Here is a 22,549-nt window from a genome sequence, read left to right as displayed (position 1 = left end):
TGTATTTAAGTGTGATACCTTTTTCCTCTTCTCTCATTTTCACATTAAAAATGCCACAAGTTTGTTTATTCTGTTGTTCTTTTAGGATAACCTTTGCTTTTATTGATAATCTTTTGGTTACTTTTCACAACAGAGTGTTCATAGCTTAGATGCATTGTACTGTTTGGATGGCGGTTTTTAGATGTAGAGCAGAATAGGATACTTGACCTGAGTGGGTGGGTACATAAAATTTATATTCAATATATTTTCTTGTTCCAAGTTAAATTAGAAATTAACTTTTGTTTCTCTGATGTAACAAGTGTGTTAGTCTCTTCCATCCAAATATATTTACTTTTCTTAAAACTTTTGTTCAAATATTTTTAAAAATCATGTGTTGCTCATGTCTGTGAACTTAGTTTAATATCTAATATAAAATATCTGTTAATGAGGACTTTCATTCCTTTTTTAATATTTAATCTTTTTATGGTGAATTATAATAGTGGAATTCATTATGCCATATTTGTACATGCACATCATTTGATCAGTCTTTTTCTTTAGTATGTTTCCTTTCTCTCCCTTAATTCCTTCCCTCCCCCCCTCATCTGCTTGCTCTACTCTAATGATATTCCTCTAATTGTTGTTATTATTTTAATTAGCACTTCCAAATTATATACATAAGCAGAATTCACTGTGGTATAGTGGCACATGGACATAGCATATCTAGTAACAAAATTTACCTCAAGGTGACTGAAAGCAGAGATCGTCCTTTTTCCCTCCTTCCCTCCTCCCATCTTCAAGATTGCCTTTCTCTACTCTGTTGGATTCCTTTCGATTTCTCTGAGATTGGTTCTCTTTCTCTAGCTTCTCCACAAGAGGAAATATTCTACCCTCGGTTTTCTGAGTGTGGATTATTTCACCTAACTCGATGTTCTCCAGGTCCATCCATTTACTAGCAAATGACATAATTTAATTCTTTATGGCTGAGTAAAACTACTCTGTGTATGTATACCACATTTTATCTGTTCATCTCTTCATAGACACGTGGGCTAGTTTGAAACTTGGCTATTGTGAATTGTGCTGCTATAAACATTGCTATGTGTGTATCACTATAGTATGCTGATTTTAGTTCTCTAAAGAACCAGATAGTGGTATATTAGGTCCCATGGGTGCATCCCATTCCTAGACTTTTGAAGGTGTTCCATACTGCTTTCCAAAGTGATTGTGTAAGGGACCAGAGGAAGAGACCATCAAGAGACTGCCTCATGCAACAGCAAAAGGGTTTATTTGAGGACCAGCATGCTAGGGCTCAGTGCTCACTAGAGCAAAGAGAAAGAGCCCTGAGAACAGCTTAAGCAGAGCTTATATACTTTTCTTGGAGAGGGCAGGGAGGGAAGTTCATTGACGGATCAAGGCGAGTGGGCAGTTTGCCTGCAACCGAGTGAGGGAGTGCATCCTGCCGTTTGGCAGTTGGGTACAGCACATTCTGGGAACAAGATTTCAACAGTGTTTTGTTAAGCATATAGAAAAACAGAGTGACAAGTACCTATTCTATTAACCTTTCAATTGTACCAATTTGCAATTGTACCAACACTGCACAGCTATACCTTTTACCATTCTTAACAATAATTGTTATTTGTACTCCTGTTGATTGCCATTCTAACTGGGGTGAAGTGAAATCTCAGTATGGTTTTGATTTGTATTTCCCTGTCTGCAAGTTGCTGAGATTTTTCTCATGCATTTGTTGGTCATTTGTATTTCTTTTGAGATATGTCAATTTAGCTTGTTTGCCCATATATTATTGATTGGTTTATGTTATGGATATTAATCCCCTATAACAAGAGTGACTAGAAAATATTTTCTCCCCTTCTGTAGGCTCTTTCCTCATGCCTTTGTTTCCTTTGCTATGCAGAAGCTTTTTAATTTCATGCCATCCCACTTACTGAAATCTCAGTTTTGTTCCTTGAGAGTCAGGAGTCTTACTAAGCCAGCCAATGCCTATATCTATATATGGGGAGTGTTGACACTGTTTTCTCCTAGCACTTGCAGTGTTCTGGTTTAATTCTCAGGTCTTTGAAGCACTGAGTTCATCTTCGTCCTGCATGAGTGGAATGTACATCATTTCATTCTTCAAATGGATATCCAGTATCTTGGTACCATTTGTTACAAAGGTAAACTTTTCTACAATTTTTAAGCACTTTATTCAAGGATCAGATGACTGAATTGATGTGGATTTGTCTCTTGTGTCTTCTGATCCATTGGTCTTCATGTCTGTTTTTATGCCAGTAACATGCTGGTTTTGTTACTCTCACTTTGTGTTATCATTTGAGATCAGGTATTATGATGCCTCTGTCATCACTTTTTTTTTTTGAGGTGGGAGGGTACCTGGATTGAACTCAGGGGCACTTGACCACTGAGCCAAGTTACCAATGCTATTTTGTATTTTATTGGGACACAGGGTCTCACTGAGTTGCTTAGCACCTCTATTTTGCTGAGGCTGGCTTTGAACTGGTGATGTGTCTGGCTCTATATCATCACTCTTTTTGATTAGTATTTCTTTGGCTATTTTATGTCTTATATTCTTTCATATGAATTTTAGGACTTTTTTCCTGGGTTCTGTGGAAAATGTCAGTGATATTTTAATGGGAATCACATTGAATCTGTCAATTGCTTTTGGTCATATATGCATTTTGACAATATTAATTCTGCCTAATAAATACGTGGGAGGTCTTTTTATCTCCTAAGGTCTTCTTTAGTTTCCTTCGTCAGTGTTCTGTACTTTTCTTTACACAGGTCGTTAACTTCCTTAGTGAGATTTATGTCTAAGTATTTGATTGTATTTTTAGGTTATTGTGAATGAAATTGTCTAATTTTTTCTTCAGCAGATTGATTCTTGGAGTATAGGAAAGGTATTGATGGTTGATCTTATATCCTGCTACTTTGCTGAGTTATCAGCTCTATATGCCCTCTGGTGGAGGTTTTAATGTGTGTTCTAGAGTATAAGTACTTTAACTTGCCCTCCCCCTGGCGCAGCTCGATCTTGTACTCCCGGGTCCAGATCCCAAACCTGTTGGTCACTTTCAGGGACATCGCCAGCACTTTGCAGTGGCGCTTCAGTCAGGTCACTGTGTCCTCCACATCCACCATCTTATTCAGGAAGAGGTTGAAAAGCGTTTTCAGGCTGGACTTGCTCTGACCCAGCACCACAAAGTCCTCCCAGCAATCCTCCTGCTCACTCTTCTCCTAGTAGAGGCGGAAGAACAGGGCCAGCTTCTCCGCGGAGCGGAAGCTCACGTCGAACTCGCGGCTGCCAGGGATGGCAGCGAAGATGTCCGTCAGGTCCCTGCTGGTGGAGCGCAGGATGAGCGCGCCCACTATGAAGTCCCAGGTCGGGCAGGCCCCCTCATCACCCTGGAAACAGATGCGCGCGAGGAAGCGACCTTTACCTGGGTCCGTGTCCGCCACCTGCTCATCCTGGAGGGTCCGCTGGGCCTCCTCATCCGCCGCGCTGGGCCTGTCGGGAACCGCCATGGCCGCCCCCGCCTCGGCCTTCTTCCTCCTGCCCTGCTCTGCTGCGCCCTTCTTCTTGAGGGGATCTGCCAGTTCCCCCGCGGGGTCTCTCCAGCGGCCTTTCGGGTCCCCGCGACTGGCTGGGGGTAAGTCGCCAAGGCCTGGCGCCGCCAGGCCCACAGGAGCGCTGAGCCCGCCCCCGCGCTGCCGCCGCTCTCTTCCTAGCGCCCAGGGGCCCAGGATTCGCAGAACTCGCCCTTCTTCTTGGCCAGGTTCTTCACCACCTGGGCCCCGCCCATCTTCTCGCGCATGCGCTGGGTCTCCTAGCTCCAGGCCGCGGGTCCTGCGGGGGACAGAAGCTGCAGCTGGCCTGGCTTGTCATTATTTTATTTTGACCTGTACATGTCTTTACCTTTCATGAGTCTCTTGCAAACAGCATTTATTTGTGACTTTAATCCACTTTACCAAGGCTGTGTCTTCTATTTGGAAAATTGAGGTCATTTACAGTTATTATGGAGAGGTGATTACTGTTTCCTGACATTTTGCTTTATTTCATATATTAATCCGCATTTCCTTAATTTCTTTTCTTATGAGTGTCATCCACTCAGGAGTTAGTTTTAAGGTTTGTTTTTGTGTTCTTCCATGTATAGTATATCTTTAAACATGTCGTGTAGTGCTGGCTCAGTAATCATGGATTCTTTTAGTTTATCCTTACATTGGATAGTTTTTATATCCTTTTCAGTTCCAAATAATAGCTTTGCTGAAGATAGCATTCTAGTTTGACAGTTGTTTTTTTTCTCCAAGCTTGGATTCTCTCATTTAAGCCCACTTGGAATTTAGAGTCTTAGCTGAGAAGTCAGATGTAAGAGTTATTGACTTACAGCCAAATGTGACTTGATGTTTTTCACTTGCAGCTTTTAATATTCTGTTCTTTTTCTACATGGTAGACATTTTGATAATGATTTCTCTTGGAAAGGTTCTTTTTTGATCTTTTCTGTTTGGGGTTCTATATGCATACTATATAAGAATGTTAATATCATTTCTTAGGTTTGGACAGTTTTCTATTATTTTTTTATTTAAAAATGAGCCTATATCTTCATTCTTTTTTAAATTCCAGTGACCTTCAAGTTTTATCTCTTCATATTGTCCCAGCATTCTTGTATATTCTTGCCATTACTTTTTTATTTTTTATTTACTGTGTGTAAGTGTTCAGGTTTATATACCTTGAAGCCTGAAGTTCTGTTTTCTGTGAAATCTAATCTATTGGTGATACTTTCAGGTAAGTTTACTTGATTTATTATGTATTTCATTTCCATGAGTTTTGCTATCTTTAGAAATGGCCTTTTGTCTGTGTTTCCTCTCTTAATTTGCTCCTTAGATCTGTTTTTTAACTTATTAATCATTTCAATAATTAATGTTTTATAGATGCCATCTGGAATTTCATCCTCAGTATTTTCTTAGTTGGGTGATTATAAATTTGGTGTGTGTACTTGCATATCTGTTGAAAAGAAGTTCTTTTCCTCTATTACAAAGAAGTCCTTTATTGAGTATCTGTTGTAATAAGCCATGTGCTTTTGGTATATTTTAGCTTTGACACATGTGCTTATCTTAAAGTATGAGTTTCAACCTGCAGTGGCTCTCAATTTACCAGTACAGACCTGCTGATGTAATTCAGCTGTGCAACAATATATTCTTTGAGATGATGTGTTGTAGCCTCTCTCTATTTTTTGTAATAGAAACAGATTTCCATTAGTGGGATCCAAGCTCACCTTCCTATAGCCTTTTTCACTTGTGACCTGGTTATTGGTTTTGGGCTTTTGTATTTATTCTCTGTGTTAAAGGACTACTGAAGCTTAAGCCAGGGGTATTTTGTGTGTGGAGCAAGGTGTGCTGTCTCTTAACTGGATTTAGTTCACCAAGAGAGTCTCTACCCTGTGAACTCATAGCATCCAAGTAGAATCCCAACTATACACACACACACACACACACACACACACACACACAAAGTGAATAATAAGCAACATTAAAATAAATATCTATTGCCTCCTATGACATCTATAACACTACTACAAAAACAAGAATGGCAGGGTGAGCCATTAATAGCAACAGCAGTAATGATGAAGAACTAGGTCAGGTATTAAAACAAATAGCAGGCATCAACTACACCATCCACAGTACTAATAATTCTGACAAAGTGAACGGATTTGGCAGAAATTATATAAACTAAAGAAGTGTAAAATATAGTAAAATTATAATTCATTAGGAAAAAAGAAAATGGGGTAGGAGAGCAAAAGAAATACTCAAAATGTAAAAAGAGAAAGATGGTAGGGGCTAATAGAGAACAAGAGAATTTGGCTATTAGAGAGAGAAGAAAAAAGTAAAATAAAATTAAAAAAGGAATATGTATGTGTGTTTATTCATGAACTAATCAATCAGCACAGCGAGAAAACCAAAGGGGAAAAATAGGATTATCTCCACCACAGTGGTCAAAACTGTCAAGAACAAAGATGGAAGTTCACTGCCTATGCCAGACTGCTTTTCTTTCTATTTCTTCTTTGGCTTGGCACCGCTTAGAACAAGAACTGAGAAACTTTAAATCTTTGCTATTTTTTATTGTTGCTTATCAAACTGCCAGCTGGAGTTACATGGAACACAAACTGGGTTGAAATAGCCTTCAGCTTCCCTGATTACCAGTAGGATAGAATGTATTGTCCGTTACAGTTTCATGTGAACAGACTAGGTTGATATCCTCCCTGTGTGGGGATGATGCTGAGTTCTAAATAGGAAGTTCCAGCAGCTAAGTTTTAGCTCTGATCATATCCCTTGCAAAATTTGTTGGGATGGTATCTGCTCCTGAGAGAGTAAATCAACGCATCTCTAGGACTAAGAGGATGCTGATCTCTTCTGGGTGTTTGGATCTCAGGGGTGTCCTGAGAATTCTACTTATAACCAATCCATCACAGGTATCACTACACTTTCCACACATGCACTGCCTTCCCAGGCTTACAGTCTGTGTATTTGTGCTTGCCCATTAAGTTTATGGACCAGAAGGACTCAAAGGGAAGCATGTTGCATTCCCCTCTATATCTTTAACCTGAATAACCCTGGGTAAAGTCTTCTCTCTGCTTGTTTCCATTGTATTCTGCTAGGTACACCCTAGGCAGCACAGTTGGTCCTTGCCAAGGGTATGGCAATATTTGCTCTAATTTCCTGGGCTTCTACATCAACAAGCTGCATCATGAGCTGTTCAAGATAGCTCCATGCTACAGCTCTTCACTTGCCACTTGAGAAACATAGAGCACTTTTCAAACACCATCTTGTGTTAATCTGGTTCAGCTAAATTTGGTCTGTTCTATAGTTTGCCCTATGCCAAGTTTTTCCACTGTATTTTTCTCTACTTTGTGTTGTGCCTCTCTTCTGTGGTGAAATGGCAGCACTACTACTGGCTACTTGGCACCAGTGTACTCATTTTTGTCCTCTGTCCAAAACACCTGAAATTCTGGGTCTCTATAAGTAATCTCTTACTATCTGATTTGAATTTCAGTGAATTCTATCACCCATCTTGCTGAATCCCAAGCCCTGAGACAGCTGGAAAGTATGAACCCTTCCTCTAGTCCTTTGATCTCCATATTTTCTTCTTTATTGATTAAAATCAGCGATTCTCAAACTGAGAGGAATATTAAAATAGATCACTGGTCCCTAGCCATTATAATTCAGTAGGTCTGGGATACAGCCAGAGAATTTCAATTTCTAATAAGTACCTAGGTGATGCGTGATGCTGATAGTCTAGCATCCCCTAAGAATTGGTATAGATGATTGGGTGGTAACTTATCTTAGAGGATTTGTTCCAAGACTCCCCACAGATACCCTATACATATTCTTTCCATTATCTTTAAATTGCCTGATGATTACTTAATCACACTTAATACAACATTAAGTGCTGTATGAATAGTTATTATACTCTTGTTTAGATAATAATGACAAAAAAATTGCAGGTTTAATAGAGATGTAATTTTCTCTTCTATTTTCTTTTTCCTGAGATTGGTTTAATCTACAGATGATGAACTCAAGGATATAATAGGCCAAGAATATATGTATTCTAACACAAGTCTATTTAATTCAGTACAGAATTCTGTTTTCAGAGTTATATGTTTATTAATTTGATAGAGTTCAATTTATGTAAGGCTATGTTATATTCAGGATATTTTATTATTATTTTAAAGCCCTTTTATTAAATAAAAAGCAGGAGGATATGAAAGAAGTTAGAAAAAATGATGAATCTGGGTCATAAGTATATTGAATACAATGATTGTTTGGAAGACCTAGTTTTGTCTGTTTGAACATTTCCTTAAAGAGTAGTTTTTAAATACAGTGTCTTTATATAATGTTGATATAACTTTATTCATACTTGATCTTTTAATAAAGACAAGGTTGCATCTTACAGAAAAACTCCAAAAATTGACCAAAGAGAGGTCAGCAAGGAGATGAAGGAGAAATCATCCATGATTCATCTACGATTAGCCCATCACAAAATGAAGAATGAGATTCAGACAAGGTAAAATAACTTGTTATTTTCTGGTAAAATATTACTTATTTTCATACTGTGATTTCTTTTATATGAATCACTCTTTTGGATACCCCAATTTATAGAGAAATATATGTATGTTAGATTTATCATTTCGGGGGCAGAAATTCATCTGTCACGCAAATGTGTTTCTCACCAGAGACAAAAAATTTATTCTTTACTCTCTTAAGAAAGATGAAATTTTTCTCAGATAATAAGTATCCACTAGGATATAGTATATTTAGAAAAAAAATGTTTTTTGTACTGATTGAACACACAAAAGAATTTTAGGCATTTTAAATTCAGAAAGAATTGGAAGTATGTATTATTATAAAAGGAGGCTCACTGCTTAATTGCTATTCATAGAACTTTTGTATTTCAAAATTTGAAATCAATCAATCCAAATTATTCCTAATAGGTGAGAACCATTATCTAATATTATTACTATCTAATAAGTTACCAGGTTGTTCTTTAGCCCTGAACTAAACTTAAAAACTATTAATTAGTATTTTTTAAATTAATGTCAACTTCAATATATTTGCCACAGGAATTCTGTTCTTATGTGAAATGTTAATAAACTTTCTTTAAAAATGTTTTTGCTTTACTTTTAGAAAGTCAGTGTTCCATTTTGAGCTTATGTGCAAAGACTTTTTTGGGGAGGCAGGTACTGAGGATTGAACCCAGGGGCACTCAACCACTGAGCATTGAACCATATTCCAGCCTTATTTTGTATTTTATTTAGAGTTAGGGTCTAATTGAGTTGCTTAGCACCTTGCTTTAGCTGAGGGTGGCTTTAAACTCGCGATCCTCCTGCCTTAGTCTCCTGAGCCACTGGAATTACAGGCTTGCTGTGCAGAGATTATATCATATTGATATCTTTCTAGCAATCTTTAATAATAAATACCAAAATTTTCATAACTCTAGAAACTATGAAAATACTCTGACAATTTTGAAACACCCTGAGCTAGCATAGCTTTAGTAAATACTCAATTTTTTAGTGTACAACTGTAGTAAATAGATCTCCTTCTGTGTATTTCATTGCTCTTTAGTTTGAATTAGAAATTGTTTTCAGTCATGACATTTTTAAACCTCAAAGTCTATTCTTTCTTGTAGCAATAAAGAAATTATGTGTTTAGTTCATTTTAAGTTGCACTGGTTTTTCTAGAGATTCAGGAACCTTTTTCTTTAACCCCAACTCTATTTAAGTGGTATTCTAAAGCTATCACTAGTCAGGTAGACAAGAAGTCTTGTGCCAGAGACTGTATTTCACTGCACTAAGACTGCTGATTTTATGCCTTTAAAAAATTTTTTTTGCAAGAAATGTGGTGTGACATGGTGTGAAGACTTATGTATTTTTTAGGAGGGGAGGGTATAACTAAGTTGCAGATTGAATTTGAGGGCACTTGACCACTGAGCCACATACCCAGCCCAATTTTTGTATTTTATTAGAGACAGGGTCTCACTTGAGTTGCTTAGCACCTTGCTATTGCTGAGGCTGGCTTTGAAATCACTCTCCTCCTTTCTCAGTCTCCTAAAATGCTGGGATTATAGGCATGCACCACCATGCCTGGCTTAGCACTTTTATGGTTTTTTTAAAGAAAAAATGTACTAATATTACTTACAAATCATGTAGGTAATACAAAACTGTCTTTTGTGCAAGAGGAGGATGCCTGGAATACTTGTGAATATATCTCAATGCAGTGATGATTATTATGCAGTGAAATATGATAATAAAATTTTAGTTAACAACAGACTGCATGTACAATGATGATCCCATAAGAATATATCACCTAATGATAATGTACCATTTTGCCAAGGATATAGGCACTCTATGAAGTTTGCACAAGAGTAAACTCTCTTAATGAATCATTCCTCAGAGCATATCCCTATCCTTAAGTGTTATATACCTGTATGTGTCTTCAGACACCTATTAAGGATTTAACCCTTCTTATATTTTCTTTTTGGAAGTCCTTTTGGTAGACAGTGGTATTTCTCAATATTATTTTTAAGACAGGAGTTTGTTAAATTCAAATACAGATAACCATTTAAAGAGAAAATGTTACTTAGGAAGAGATGAAAAAATGTTACACAGAAGTAAACTAACCTCACTAACTAAACATAACCTGATCCATATTTGAATCAAATTATATACTTGTTTCCCTGATAATTGTTTCCACTATTTCCATTTAATGGGATGATGTTACAGCTGTCTTTAAGAGCATTTTATAATACCTGGTTGTATGAGACACACTTGAAATCCCAGTGGCTTGGGAGACTGATGCAGAGGGATCACAGTCATCTTGAGCAACTTAGTGTTACCCTATCTCAAAATTTAAAAAATTAAAAAATTTAAAAAAATGAGTTGGGGTTGGGGCTCATTGGTTTACCTTGCCTGAGGTTTAATCCCTGATACTAAAGAATAAAATAAAATAAAATAAAATATTTTTTGTTATGTAATGATGTTTATTTTTATTATCTTATGAATGGAATTATTGCTTCCATGATTTTATTATTGCATGTCATAACATAAAATTTAAAAAGCAGAGAATAAGAACAACAAACAAATTTGTTTAAAAATTTTGTTTGAACAAGTTTGTTTTAGAAAAGTTACATGAGCTCACTAAAAATTTTTTATTTTTAATTCTTTAATTTGTTTTAATTAATTAATGTAATTTAATTAATTGTATTAATTATAATATATTTATATATAAAATGTCCATCTCATTCCACCATCCTTTCTATCTCCATGTGCCCTCTTTACTTTCACTACCCTTTGTCCAAAGTTCCTCCTTTCTTTCCTGGTCTCTTTCCCCTAAATTATGAATCAGCATTTGTTTATCAGAGAAAACATTCTGCCTTTGTTTTTTGGGGTTTGGCTTATCCATTTACCTGCAAATGCCATAATTTCATTCTTCTTTAAGGTTGAGTAATATTCCATTGTGTATATATACCACATTTTTTAATCCATTCATCTGTTTCAGGGCATATTGGTTGGTTCCATAGTTTTACTTCTTTGAATTGAGCTGCTATAAATATTGACATGTATGCATCACTGTAGTACACTGATTTTAAATCCTTTAGGTATAAACTGAGACGTCGGATAGCTGGTTTGACTGATGGTTCCATTCCAAGTTTTCTAAGGAATCTTAATACAGCTTTCCATAGTGATTGCACCAATTTGCAGTCCCACCAGCAGGGTATGAGTGTACCTTTTCTCATAATCCTCGCCAACACTTATTGTTGCCTGTATTCTTGAGAATTACCATTCTGACTGAAAAGAGAGAAAATCTTAGAGTAGTTTTGATTTGCATTTCTCTAATTGCTAGAGATGTTGGACTTTTTGTATACATTTGTTGATCAATTGTATATTTTCTGTGAAGTGTCTGTTTAGTTTTTTAGCCTACTTATAAATTGGTGTATTTGTTCTTTTGATGTTAAGGTTTTTGAGTTGTTTATATATCCTGGAAATTAGTGCTCTATCTGATGTCTGTGTGGTAAAGATTTTCTCTCATTCTGTATGCACTCTCTTTACGTTATTGATTGCTGAGAAGAAGCGTTTTAGTTTGAATTCTTCCCATTTATTTGATTGTTGATTTTATTTCTTGTGCTTTAGGAGTATTATTAAGGTAGTCAGGTCTTAAGCCAACTTTATGAAGATTTGGGCCTACTTTTTCTTCTATTAAGCACAGGGTCTCTGGTCTAATTATTAGGTCTTTGATCCATTTTGAGTTGAGTTGGTGCAGGCTGAGAGATAGGGTTTTAATTTCATTTTGTCACTCATGGATTTCCAGGTTTCCCAGCACCATTTGTTGAAGAGACTATCTTTATTCCAATGTATGTTTTTGATGCCTTTGTCTAGTTTGAGATAACTGAATTTATATGGGTTTGTCTCTGTGTCTTGTATTTTGTACCATGGGTCTACATGTCTATTTTTGTGCCAATACCATGTTGTTGTTTTTATTGTAACTCTGTAGTATAATTTAATGTCTGATATTGTGATTCCTCCTCCTTTGCTCTTCATGCTTCAATAGTTTTTTGCACTGAAAAATATCACTGCAGAATGAATGATAGGGAAGACATTTATGTTAATGGAAGTGAAAAATCAGGTTTAGGAAATAATGTGTACCATTTCATTGCATTAAAATCATTGGTGTATTTATATGCATATATGTATGTGTACAACATATGAACACACATATGAAAAGATAAAATAAGGACTTGAAATATGAAAGTCATTTTCACTGTAGGAACTAAGCCTAATGTTGGTGGGTGTATTTTGGGTCCAGAGCAAAATATAAAGGTTTTAAACCCTGACTTGAAATAATAAAAGAACAAAAAATTGTGAATAATGGAAAGTATTAATAATACTACTTGGCTCATATGCTCTTATACCAAGGTTATATGTATATTTGTCTGTATCTTAGTATACAATATCTCTAACAGAATAAAAGCAATTTATTTAGCTTCTTTTATGTTGGAGTAACATAAAATTAATCTTAAGGATTTTTATGTTTGTGTATATATATGTATGTTATTTGCCTTTTCTTACATAAATTTTATTTCTTCCTTTGTCTTCTCCATTAGTGCCTGTGTCTTTGAATATATTTAGAGGGATCCTTGGCATGATGTTCACAAAATGTTCTAGTTTATTTTCAGGGCTTAGGATGCTTGTCAATTTCTTTTTTTAAAAAAGAGAGAAGAGGTAGAGAGAGATAGAGAGAGAGAGAACTTTTAATATTTATTATTTAGTTATCAGCGGGTACAACATCTTTGTTTGTATGTGGTGCTGAGGATCGAACCTGGGCCGCACGCATGCCAGGCGAGCGTGCTACCGCTTGAGCCTCATCTCCAGCCCCCATTGTCAATTTCTTTTTTGTACTCTTTTGTGTGGGTTGTATTTTGTAAAAGTAAGCATATATTACTTTTATAAAATAAAGTTATCTTTTGTAAAAACATTTGCATCATTATCCAGGGAAGGCCAAGGGGCCCACAAATCACAAATAATGCCATCAACTAAGTGAGAAATTCTTGGTCTTATGATAACCCAGTGTGTTTAAAACTGCAAATTTTTAATTAATTAATATTAACTTTTTGAAAAGATAAGTCTTTCTAGAAAAGTAGGTGGTTGGATAGACAGGTAAAATGTTGGAAAGAATTATAGCACAGTTTGAAGTCTTTTCAATGGGCCCTTGTAGCTAGCTACATGATAGTACCTTTTATTCTTAATTACTTTCTTTAAAAAAATCACCAACATATCTGGTTACATTGTTCCAGTATCTATCCACATTTTCTTATCCTGTGAGAAAATTCCCACAATTTTTGTTTTATTGAATACTAAGAAGCCAATAGACCCGTTGAATATATGGAAGCCTAAAAGCTTCTACTATGGATGTAGATGATATGCTTCCCATATCAACTTGCTTCATTGCTTATTTTTAGCTTTTGAAATATACTTTCATTCTGTCCTATTCCAAACTTTGGATATAGAATAAATTTTTATACCTATAATGGAGATAAATGATAATAGTGTTTAATTTTGAAGATTTTGAAATCTGACCAGTATCAACACTGGCCAGATAATTTTACTTCTTAATGAGCCTCAGTTTCCACCTCTGCTTGTAATAACATCCTGAGAAAATTGTGACCCTTAAGTGACATAATGCATAAATTCCCATTGTGATAGGTTAATTAAACACACTAGAACAGATGAACACCATCTTAAACAAATTAAATTTATCTTAAAACATTTTAAATTTAATACAATGAGAGCACTAGACATAGGTAATCCAGAGTCAGTATAGCAGCTCAATAACAGTAACTGAGACTGGATTCATCTCTCTGCTCTCCTGTCCTTGAGAATTTTGACTTGTAGTCACAGAATTGCTGCTTTTTCCTAACAAAAATTAGAAGGCGAAATACCAGAACAAAGATGTCTTTTTTCAAATGAAACTTGGCCTTTTTATTGATAAAACAACCTCTCTAAAACCATGTCCATTTCATTGCTTAGGCCACTGTATTTACAAGGGAATCTAAAAAGTCACCCTAATATTCATTGGGGTATTCTGGTTAGAGGAGGAGAATGAATGTTGTGTTTGCAGATTACAATATCTGCTACTACACTGTATATAAAATCTAATCAAATAACTACTAACTTTAGCAATTAAGGTTTCCATCTAATGAAATTTATTTTTGTACTGTCGGTCATAAAATCATATTTCGTTCCCTATCTCCTGTATCTGGAAAAACCATAATCCCTTAACATGATGTCATAATCCCTCCTGTAAAAATATTATGCTGCTTTCTGGGAACTACGTGAAAGTCTCCTCTTGGGCTCCAAACTAAACTTCAATTATTTCAATATAAATGATGTCATGGAGACCATCTTTATAGATTGTGTTTTTGTCCTGTTTGGAACTATTTCCTTATTAAAAATGGGAACATTTCTGTGATTCTTCATGTTTCTCCAAAATAATACTACCAAGTTTTAAAAGCTTCCATCAGTATATGAATATTCTTCAACTCAGTGTTCTTTAAGTATTGGGAAGTATGTTTTTCCCTTAGTTTTGATACATTTCATGTCCTATAAAAATAAACCAGGAGTATTTCATCATTTTAATTTGCATATTTGTTCATAAAAGTGAAGCATATTATACCTAGAAAGGTATAATATGCTTCACTTTTTTTCTTTAATAAATGTCTCCTCTTACTAACCATTATTTGTTTACTATAGTGTTTTCTTTTGGCATTTTTAGAAAATGTGATAGGAGAAAATTCAGAGACTCAGTATGATCTTTTCCCAAAGTCTGTGAGAGCAGTTATAGAGCATGTTGAGATTTCATAAGATTTTAACTTTCTTAGCCATATATCCACTTTTAGATGTTCTATTCTCCTGAGGCTTTAGATGCCATTAAAGGATTTACCTTAATTAATGAGATTCAAATAAATTGGCAGAGGGGAACAATTTTAAATAGAGAACTGTGTTAAGGTACCAGATAAAGTCAAATGTTATACTACATTAGACTTAACTCCTGCCCCCTTCCTAATGTTTTATTATAAAATGTTCCAACTTGTAGTACAGACATTCAAAATCATTCTTGATGTTTTTCTCCCATGCTACTGTACTCATAAAGCAGAGTATATTAACCTGAAGTCATTAGGGTGAGAGAATTGCTTTCCCTAACAGTGCTTTACATTTGCCTCAAATACAAATAGCAGTAGTCTCATACAACCTCATCTCAGTAGAACATGGACCAAAGTAATAGTAAAGGAACAGGACGTGGAAGCTTTATTTTCCAGCTCCTGAAGTAAATCTTAATAGAATACATATTTGAGTGCGCCAAGTATAAACATACTTATTCAAATGAAAACTAAAGTAGAGTGTATGAGGTCATAGTGATTGGTTACTTTTAAAGGAATAGTTGGTTGAACTGTTAAACTGCTTCCTTCTGTTAATGAATATAATTGAACATTCATTTTATCCATTGTGCTTTAACTTGTTTAAAAACATAATCTGCTTTCAATAACATTTAATCTGGTTGATGTAATTTTATTGGTTGCCACCTTTTCTTTGCTTTGAATGTATGGAAGCAATTTTCAGTCTCTTGCTTATCTTCATGTGAAATGTAAAATACTATTTTCATAGAATTCTTGTGCTTACTAAATTAATGCCTTCAATTTTGGAATATAAAGTTCCTTGAAGTTCTTATAATCTAGTCCATTTAGCTACTTACTTTAGAATTGGTCTAAATGTTATTAATGATTGCTGTTTTGAATGAATGAATTTTCTCATCACTAAACTTTTAGGATTATCTCTAAAATTTTCGAATACCCTCTTTAGGGATTAATTGTTTGCTAAATTTGTGTTTTTCAACACTTGTTTATTTACACATAAATGAAATCATGAATCCTGTCTATCAGAATGACCCTGGAATGAAAAGTATATGTTCATAAACTGAGAATATGATTGCTCATTATAATAATGTTGTAAGTTAAGATGCCATATTATTTAAATGTTAAAATATCTGCTCTGTCCAAATCACCAGTCAATTCATCATATTCTTGTTTCTCTGTCATAAATTGTCAAACAGAATTCTATGTTCTTAACTAATAGACTTTGTTTTTATTTTGATTGCTTTTTATCCCTAAGATTCTTCAGTAGTGATTCTAGTATTTCATTCTATTGAAATATTTGTAATGGATAGAAAGGTTTTTGGTCTTAGATTATACTACAGTCCAAAGTGTTCTTATGTCTTCAGAGTAGATTTGACACTCAGAACAAACATTGTGATTCAAGTTCATGGAAGTCAAATTTTGAACTGAAAATAAGTGATGTAGGAGTGTTGCTTCTTACTGTTACAGCACTTAAAAATTTCGAATCGTATAGTGATCTCATACCCATTTACCTTACACCAGCTGCTGTTCACTTAACCACCTTTTCCTGTTTTATGGAAAACATGAATTCAGACTAAGGGCAGTCCTTTAAAGTTCATGCATCTAATTATACTTTTTAATGTTCAGGAATCTAATTTGAATTTCTGCTTAAATGTTTGGAGTATTCCATCTTACTTATTCTTTTCCAGAGTATAATGATTTTATATTTGATTATTAGACAGAATGGAATTCTATTAATGAGCTTGTGGTTTTTCTGTAAAATATATATAATCTTAGTGTCATTTCTAAAATTACGTTACAATGCAGAAAGCATATAAAAGTTAGCCATTTCGTCACTTAAAAAAGTAAAAGGTAAATTACTCCCTCTCCCAAATTTTAGTAAATATTTTAAGGATAGATACTAAGAATTTTTTGTTTCTGCCTATGATTGGATTTTACTTCTTTTCTTTGAAACAAAGTCTCGGCTTTGTGTAAAAATTTTGCAATATTAAATTATTTAATTTTTAATAATAATTTTTAAATTATTATATTTAAAAATTGGTATTTATATAAAAAACCATGAAAATAACAATAATAATAGTAGTTATTTCCTAAACATTAGAGAACCAAAATATACAGAAAATTATGATGAGAAAGAGCATACATTTCAAGAAAAACAATAGCCTGTTTCAATGACCTATTTAGGGCTGCAAATAATTTAAGTGATACATTAAATATTGTGCTGAGATTGGATTTATACTAAATTGGATCATTATTGATAATGATATGGGAAATATGAAAATGAAAGATTATATTATAAATATGAATAAAAGTTATTTTAATGTCTTGAAATGTGTGATTTTATGTAAAATAAAATTCAATAAAATGGTTATATTAGGAATTACTGAATTTTGGGTGACTTTTGGGCATCAGAGTTTAAGTATTATACCCCAATTTTTCTAAGCCATTAGGATGCCAGTTCATCTTAACTGAGGTGGGATGCTTGAACCATCACTACTTTAATTTCTCACAATTACTAATGCCAGATTTTAGCTTACTGGAATTAACTTGAGTAATAAATGCTTATCTCAAAAAATCCTACTTGCTGACTGCAGTTTCTGCTGGGGATGGAAGGTGGGGAAAAAAACCAACAACACTGTATTGACTACTAAGCCTTCCCTTCTGCCACTCATTTTTACTTATTTTTGAACTCATTTACTTATAACTCCACTTAACAGGTACTCCTAAAACCCCACAATATCAAATATTTTTGTTTGGCTTTCCAAGAAGTAGCTGCCTAGACAATAGTCAGAAATATATATTCACTTACACAAAGCATCTGCATTCACTTCCAGAGGATTCCGAAAGAAAAAAAAAACATTTGTATATTTTACCTTTGGATTCTGGTTCAGTCTGAATTCCCTGGCACGTAGGTAGAATGCTGGCTGCATTGCCAAAGAATTTCCAAAAATAAATCTGAAAGCAGACCTTGTATAGATGGAATCTCTTTGAAAATGGCCTTAGAAAGTTTTGAATCTTTGTAGGATTTTTTTTAATTTATGCAGACACACAGAATCCTTAATTTGCACATGTTTAGCTTGGATTAGTACCATCCCATGTTCCACTGTCCTGTGACTCAAATGTATTAATTTGATGCCTTTATTTCATTAACTGCTGAGTGATAAGACTTCTCTTACTTACTTAGTTTCTTGGCTGATTGTGCAAATCTTTACTGAAAAAAAGGAAAGTAATTTGAAAGAGCATTGGTATGTAGGTTTAGCAGTAATAAGAATAAAATGATAATGAAGAAAAATTTCAAAGATATTCAAATTAGCACTCTTATCTGCACAGTCAACTAATCATGGATTGAAAATATTTTTTAAAAATTGCTCTATTATGATAGCATATATACTTTTTTACTCTTCATTATTCTCTAACCATTACAGTATAACTACATAGTACTTACATTATTTTAGGTATTAGAAGTTATCTGGAACTAATTTAAAGGATATGGGAGAATTAGCACGGATTATATGTAAATTCTACACCTTCATGTCAAAGACCTGAGCACCAGATTCTAGTGTCTGCAAGAAGTCATAGAACTAATCCTTTGCAGATACTAAGGGATGACTGTACTAAGGAATGTTTGAAGTGTTTTTGAAGTTGTTAAATTTTAGTAGAACAAACAAATCACTAAAACATAAATCTTAAAAATTATAAATTTTTAAGTGCCTAAAATAAATAAAACAAGAATATAATTTTCCAAAGCATTTAGTGAGGAAATTGCTTTTATACTTAAAGGCCCAGTACTCTTTTCTTTGGCAACTACCAGTTTATATATTATAACTGTTTCTCATATACATTTATAGCAGCTATCAAAAAAGTTGTCTTATGTTTTACTGTGAGTACATTTTTAATCATATTCTAACATATTTAATAATTCAGAGAATGAAGGTTCAGAAAAGAAGAAAACATGACAAAATTGGAAATAAGAAACCCACAACAGTTAGCATACTTTTTCATTATCCACTCTTTGAAGGAAAGCAGATGGCACTTCTTATGCAGATGACTGCAAGAGACAACAGTCCAGGATACCTATCATCATTGAATTAATTTATATTATATTCTAGCCTTTTGTTGACAGTTACTTTTAACTGCTTTTAATTTTTATCCTTTCTTGGATTTCATCATAATTACTTGTAACATCAGTTTTTAATTTTATGATTATTTGTATGAAAATTTATCATCTGATTCTTCCCCTAGATTAGAAACTATATAAGAGCAGGGAAAAACAAATAACCCAATAATAAAAGCCAAGGACCTGGACACATGCTTCTCAGAAGTGAATATATAATTAATCAACAAATATATGAGAAAATGTTCATCATCTTTAGCAATTAGAGATATGCAAATCAAAACTACTCTAAGATATCATCTTACTCCTTTCAGATTGGCGGTTATTATGAAGACAAACAACAATAAGTGTTGGTGAGAATGTAGGGAAAAAGGTACACTCATACATTGCTGGTGGGACTCCAAAATGGTGCAGCCAATATGGAAAGCAGTATGGAGATTCCTTGGAAATCTTGGAATGGAATCACAGTTTGACCCAGCTATCCTTCTCCTCAGTCTATACCCAAAGGATATAAAATCAGCATACTACAGTGCTATAAACATATCAATGTTTATAGCAGCACAATTCACAATAGCTAAACTGTGGAGCCAACCTAGATGCCCTTCAGTGGTTGAATGGATAAAAACAATGTGGTATATATACACAATGGAATTTTGCTCAGCAAAGAGAATAAAAGCATGGCATTTGCAGGTAAATGGATGGCATTGGAGAAGAAAAAGCTAAGTGAAGTCAGCAAATCCCAAAAATACAAATGGCAAATGTTGTCTCTGATTCATAGTGGAGTAGGGAGTGGGAGCATAGAGAAATAGATTAATTCTAGATAAGGCAGAGTGATAGGAGGGAAAGGGAGCAGGTAGGGGGTTATAAGGCTGGTGGAATGTGGTAGACATCATTATACAAAGTACAAGTATGAAGACACGAATTAGTGTCAACATACTTTATATCCAACCAGAGATATAAAAAATTATGCTATATATGTTTAATAAGAATTGCAATGCATTCCACTGTCATTTTTTGTAAATCAATAAAAAAATAAGAGTAGGGATTTTTACCCTTACTGTGCATAAGTAGATAAATGCTAAATAAAATGAATCATTTAGAAATAAGTTAACAACATGGGAACTTCATGGCAAAATTGTGCTTTTATCTTACTGAAGATTTATCCCAGATTCTATAAAAATGTTTTCTAGGCTTTCAGTCTACTGCTACCCTGCTGATAAATTGTTAGTTGTATTAGTACATGCTTCTCTCTGACTGATATGGGAAAAGAATCTAGAAAAAAATTGAGGCCCAAATTTAAGACATGTTGATTTAAGACTGTTGAAATGTATTGAAAAAGAAAGTTTTTCAAGTGAACTTCTCCTATGCTGACTTTGGAGGAAAAAAAACACCTGAGGACACTATAGTTAAATTATTGTTGTTTCTAAATATCCTGATTTCAATAAAAGCATAAGCATACCTAATATCTTTTATTCCTACAAATATTGTAGGTCCTTGTGCTTTTCCAAATAGTGTGATTTTGGATTTTCTAACCTTTTCTGCCACTAACTGGGGCAGAAAGTGGCCAAATTATTAGATACTGCTACAACTTGAAATGTTTCTGTAAAATGTTGAATTACAAAGGCTTTTATTTTGTAAAAAATGGCTTTCTTACGCCATGAAATTTTGTTCTTAGAATATTAAAGAATTATTACATTAAGAAAAAAAGTAGAAGTCATCTGTATCTCCAGTGACTCCCTTTGAGAGGCACCACTCTTCAGAGTCTCTTATCTATATTTCCAGGGAATTTTTTACACATAAACATATAGACATATTTTTTTTTATTTTTTTCCACTATATATACAATTATACTATAATATTATTGTGCCATTGGCCCTTTTCATTTCAGGATAATTCCTTGTCAGTTTTGATTATTAGTATGTACATAACTGGAGTAGAAAGCTTGAAACTAAGCTGTGTCAACAAACAGAGGTACTTGGAGTTTAGGTTTGATTATCCATTAATTAGGTCCTTTAGCTTTTAAGGAAACCAACAAGATACCTGTTTATTCTTTTAGTATAAAGAGTATAATAAAATTTATTCATTTAGCAACTTTTTATTGAGTTATACTATGTAACAAGAAGTCTTCTAGACAGTTGAGAGATAAGTTGATGAATAAGAGATAAGAAATTCTTACTCTTATGGAAATACATTCTAGAAATACATAGGAAACTGTTACTGAGACAACATACTTTAAAATCCAAAGTATAAATTTTTAATTTTTTATTGATATTGCTTTAAGAACTCTAATGATGTCAGTATGCAATAATGATGATAGAAAATTATTTTCCAAATTATTTTTTCTTAGTGCATTAACTCTTTTAAATAGCTATAAAATTTCAGAATTAATTAGTATTGTCATACCTTTAATTGAGAAAACATTACCTCATTCTTCCTGCCCTGTGGTTCTAGAAAGAGAGAGTGGAGCTTTGGTCATAATCTAGTTTAACTTTTCGGATTTTGACATAAAAATGAGAACAAAAATCACAAGTTTGGGATTAAAGCAAAGTCTAATATCTATGAGAGTTTTTCCATGTGCCTTTAATTCAGATCTTTGGCTTTATTTTCATACTACTATCATCTCTAACTTAATTTGTACACATCATCAGTAGAAAACTCCAATGCTTTTGGGTCAGAGGTATAAACTCTGGTCTTCATTTAATTTTATGTAGGTATTAGACTAATAGTATAAACTACCCAGGAAAAAAATACCATTTGTTTTCAGTTCTTTGAATTATTCATTAGGCAGATACATTTAAGGTATATACTTGATACTTATTATTATCATTTTAAACCAGTTTTATAAATTGACAGAATAAAAGGCTTCTAGTCAACTTGTTATCATTGATAATCCTAAAGTAAATTTTACTCTATATATTTGTGTCAAGTACTTATTATTATCATTTTAAACCAGTTTTATAAATTGACAGAATAAAAGGCTTCTAGTCAACTTGTTATCATTGATAATCCTAAAGTAAATTTTACTCTATATACTTGTGTCAAGTTATTGATGTGTCATCCAAGTCAAGTTTTGTGATGTTAGAAAGTTTCAGAAATAGACACATTATTATGGAGAACCTTTTTAGTAAGTATGTACAGTATTTAGCCAAGGACTTTTGTGAACTTCTTTCTTATAGGTCCACACCAAACTATCTATCACAAATAATAACAGCCCAAAAGAAAACTCCCAGATCTTCATCTTGTCAAAAAAATAAAGTTAACAAAAGAAATGAGCATAGTGAATCTCCTTTACACATGGCAGCTATTTTAGGAGATGTGAAACAAGTCAAAGAATTAATAAATTTAGAGAGAAATGTGAACATGAAAGATTTTGTAGATTAGATTAAACTCAAGACTAATATTTGGGAACTAATATTGAAATAGATTTTGGTTACAGTGTTATTCATTTTTTTAAAAATTTTGCTGGAATAGAAGGGTTCTGATAATATATTTTT

The 22,549-nt window shown here is 33.8% G+C and overlaps 1 pseudogene; it reads left to right on the top strand.

Annotated features, from left to right (window-relative positions):
- The first annotated feature begins 4,149 nt into the window (after positions 1 to 4,149).
- Positions 4,150 to 22,436, top strand: LOC144369650 (ankyrin repeat domain-containing protein 12-like; annotated as a pseudogene).
- Positions 22,437 to 22,549: the final 113 nt, after the last annotated feature.

Source organism: Ictidomys tridecemlineatus, chromosome 13 (genome assembly GCF_052094955.1).
Source record: "Ictidomys tridecemlineatus isolate mIctTri1 chromosome 13, mIctTri1.hap1, whole genome shotgun sequence".
In the NCBI taxonomy this organism is placed as follows: Eukaryota; Metazoa; Chordata; class Mammalia; order Rodentia; family Sciuridae; genus Ictidomys; species Ictidomys tridecemlineatus.
The sequence above is the reverse complement of the archived record's forward strand: the minus strand, read 5'-3'. Positions and strand labels throughout refer to the sequence as shown.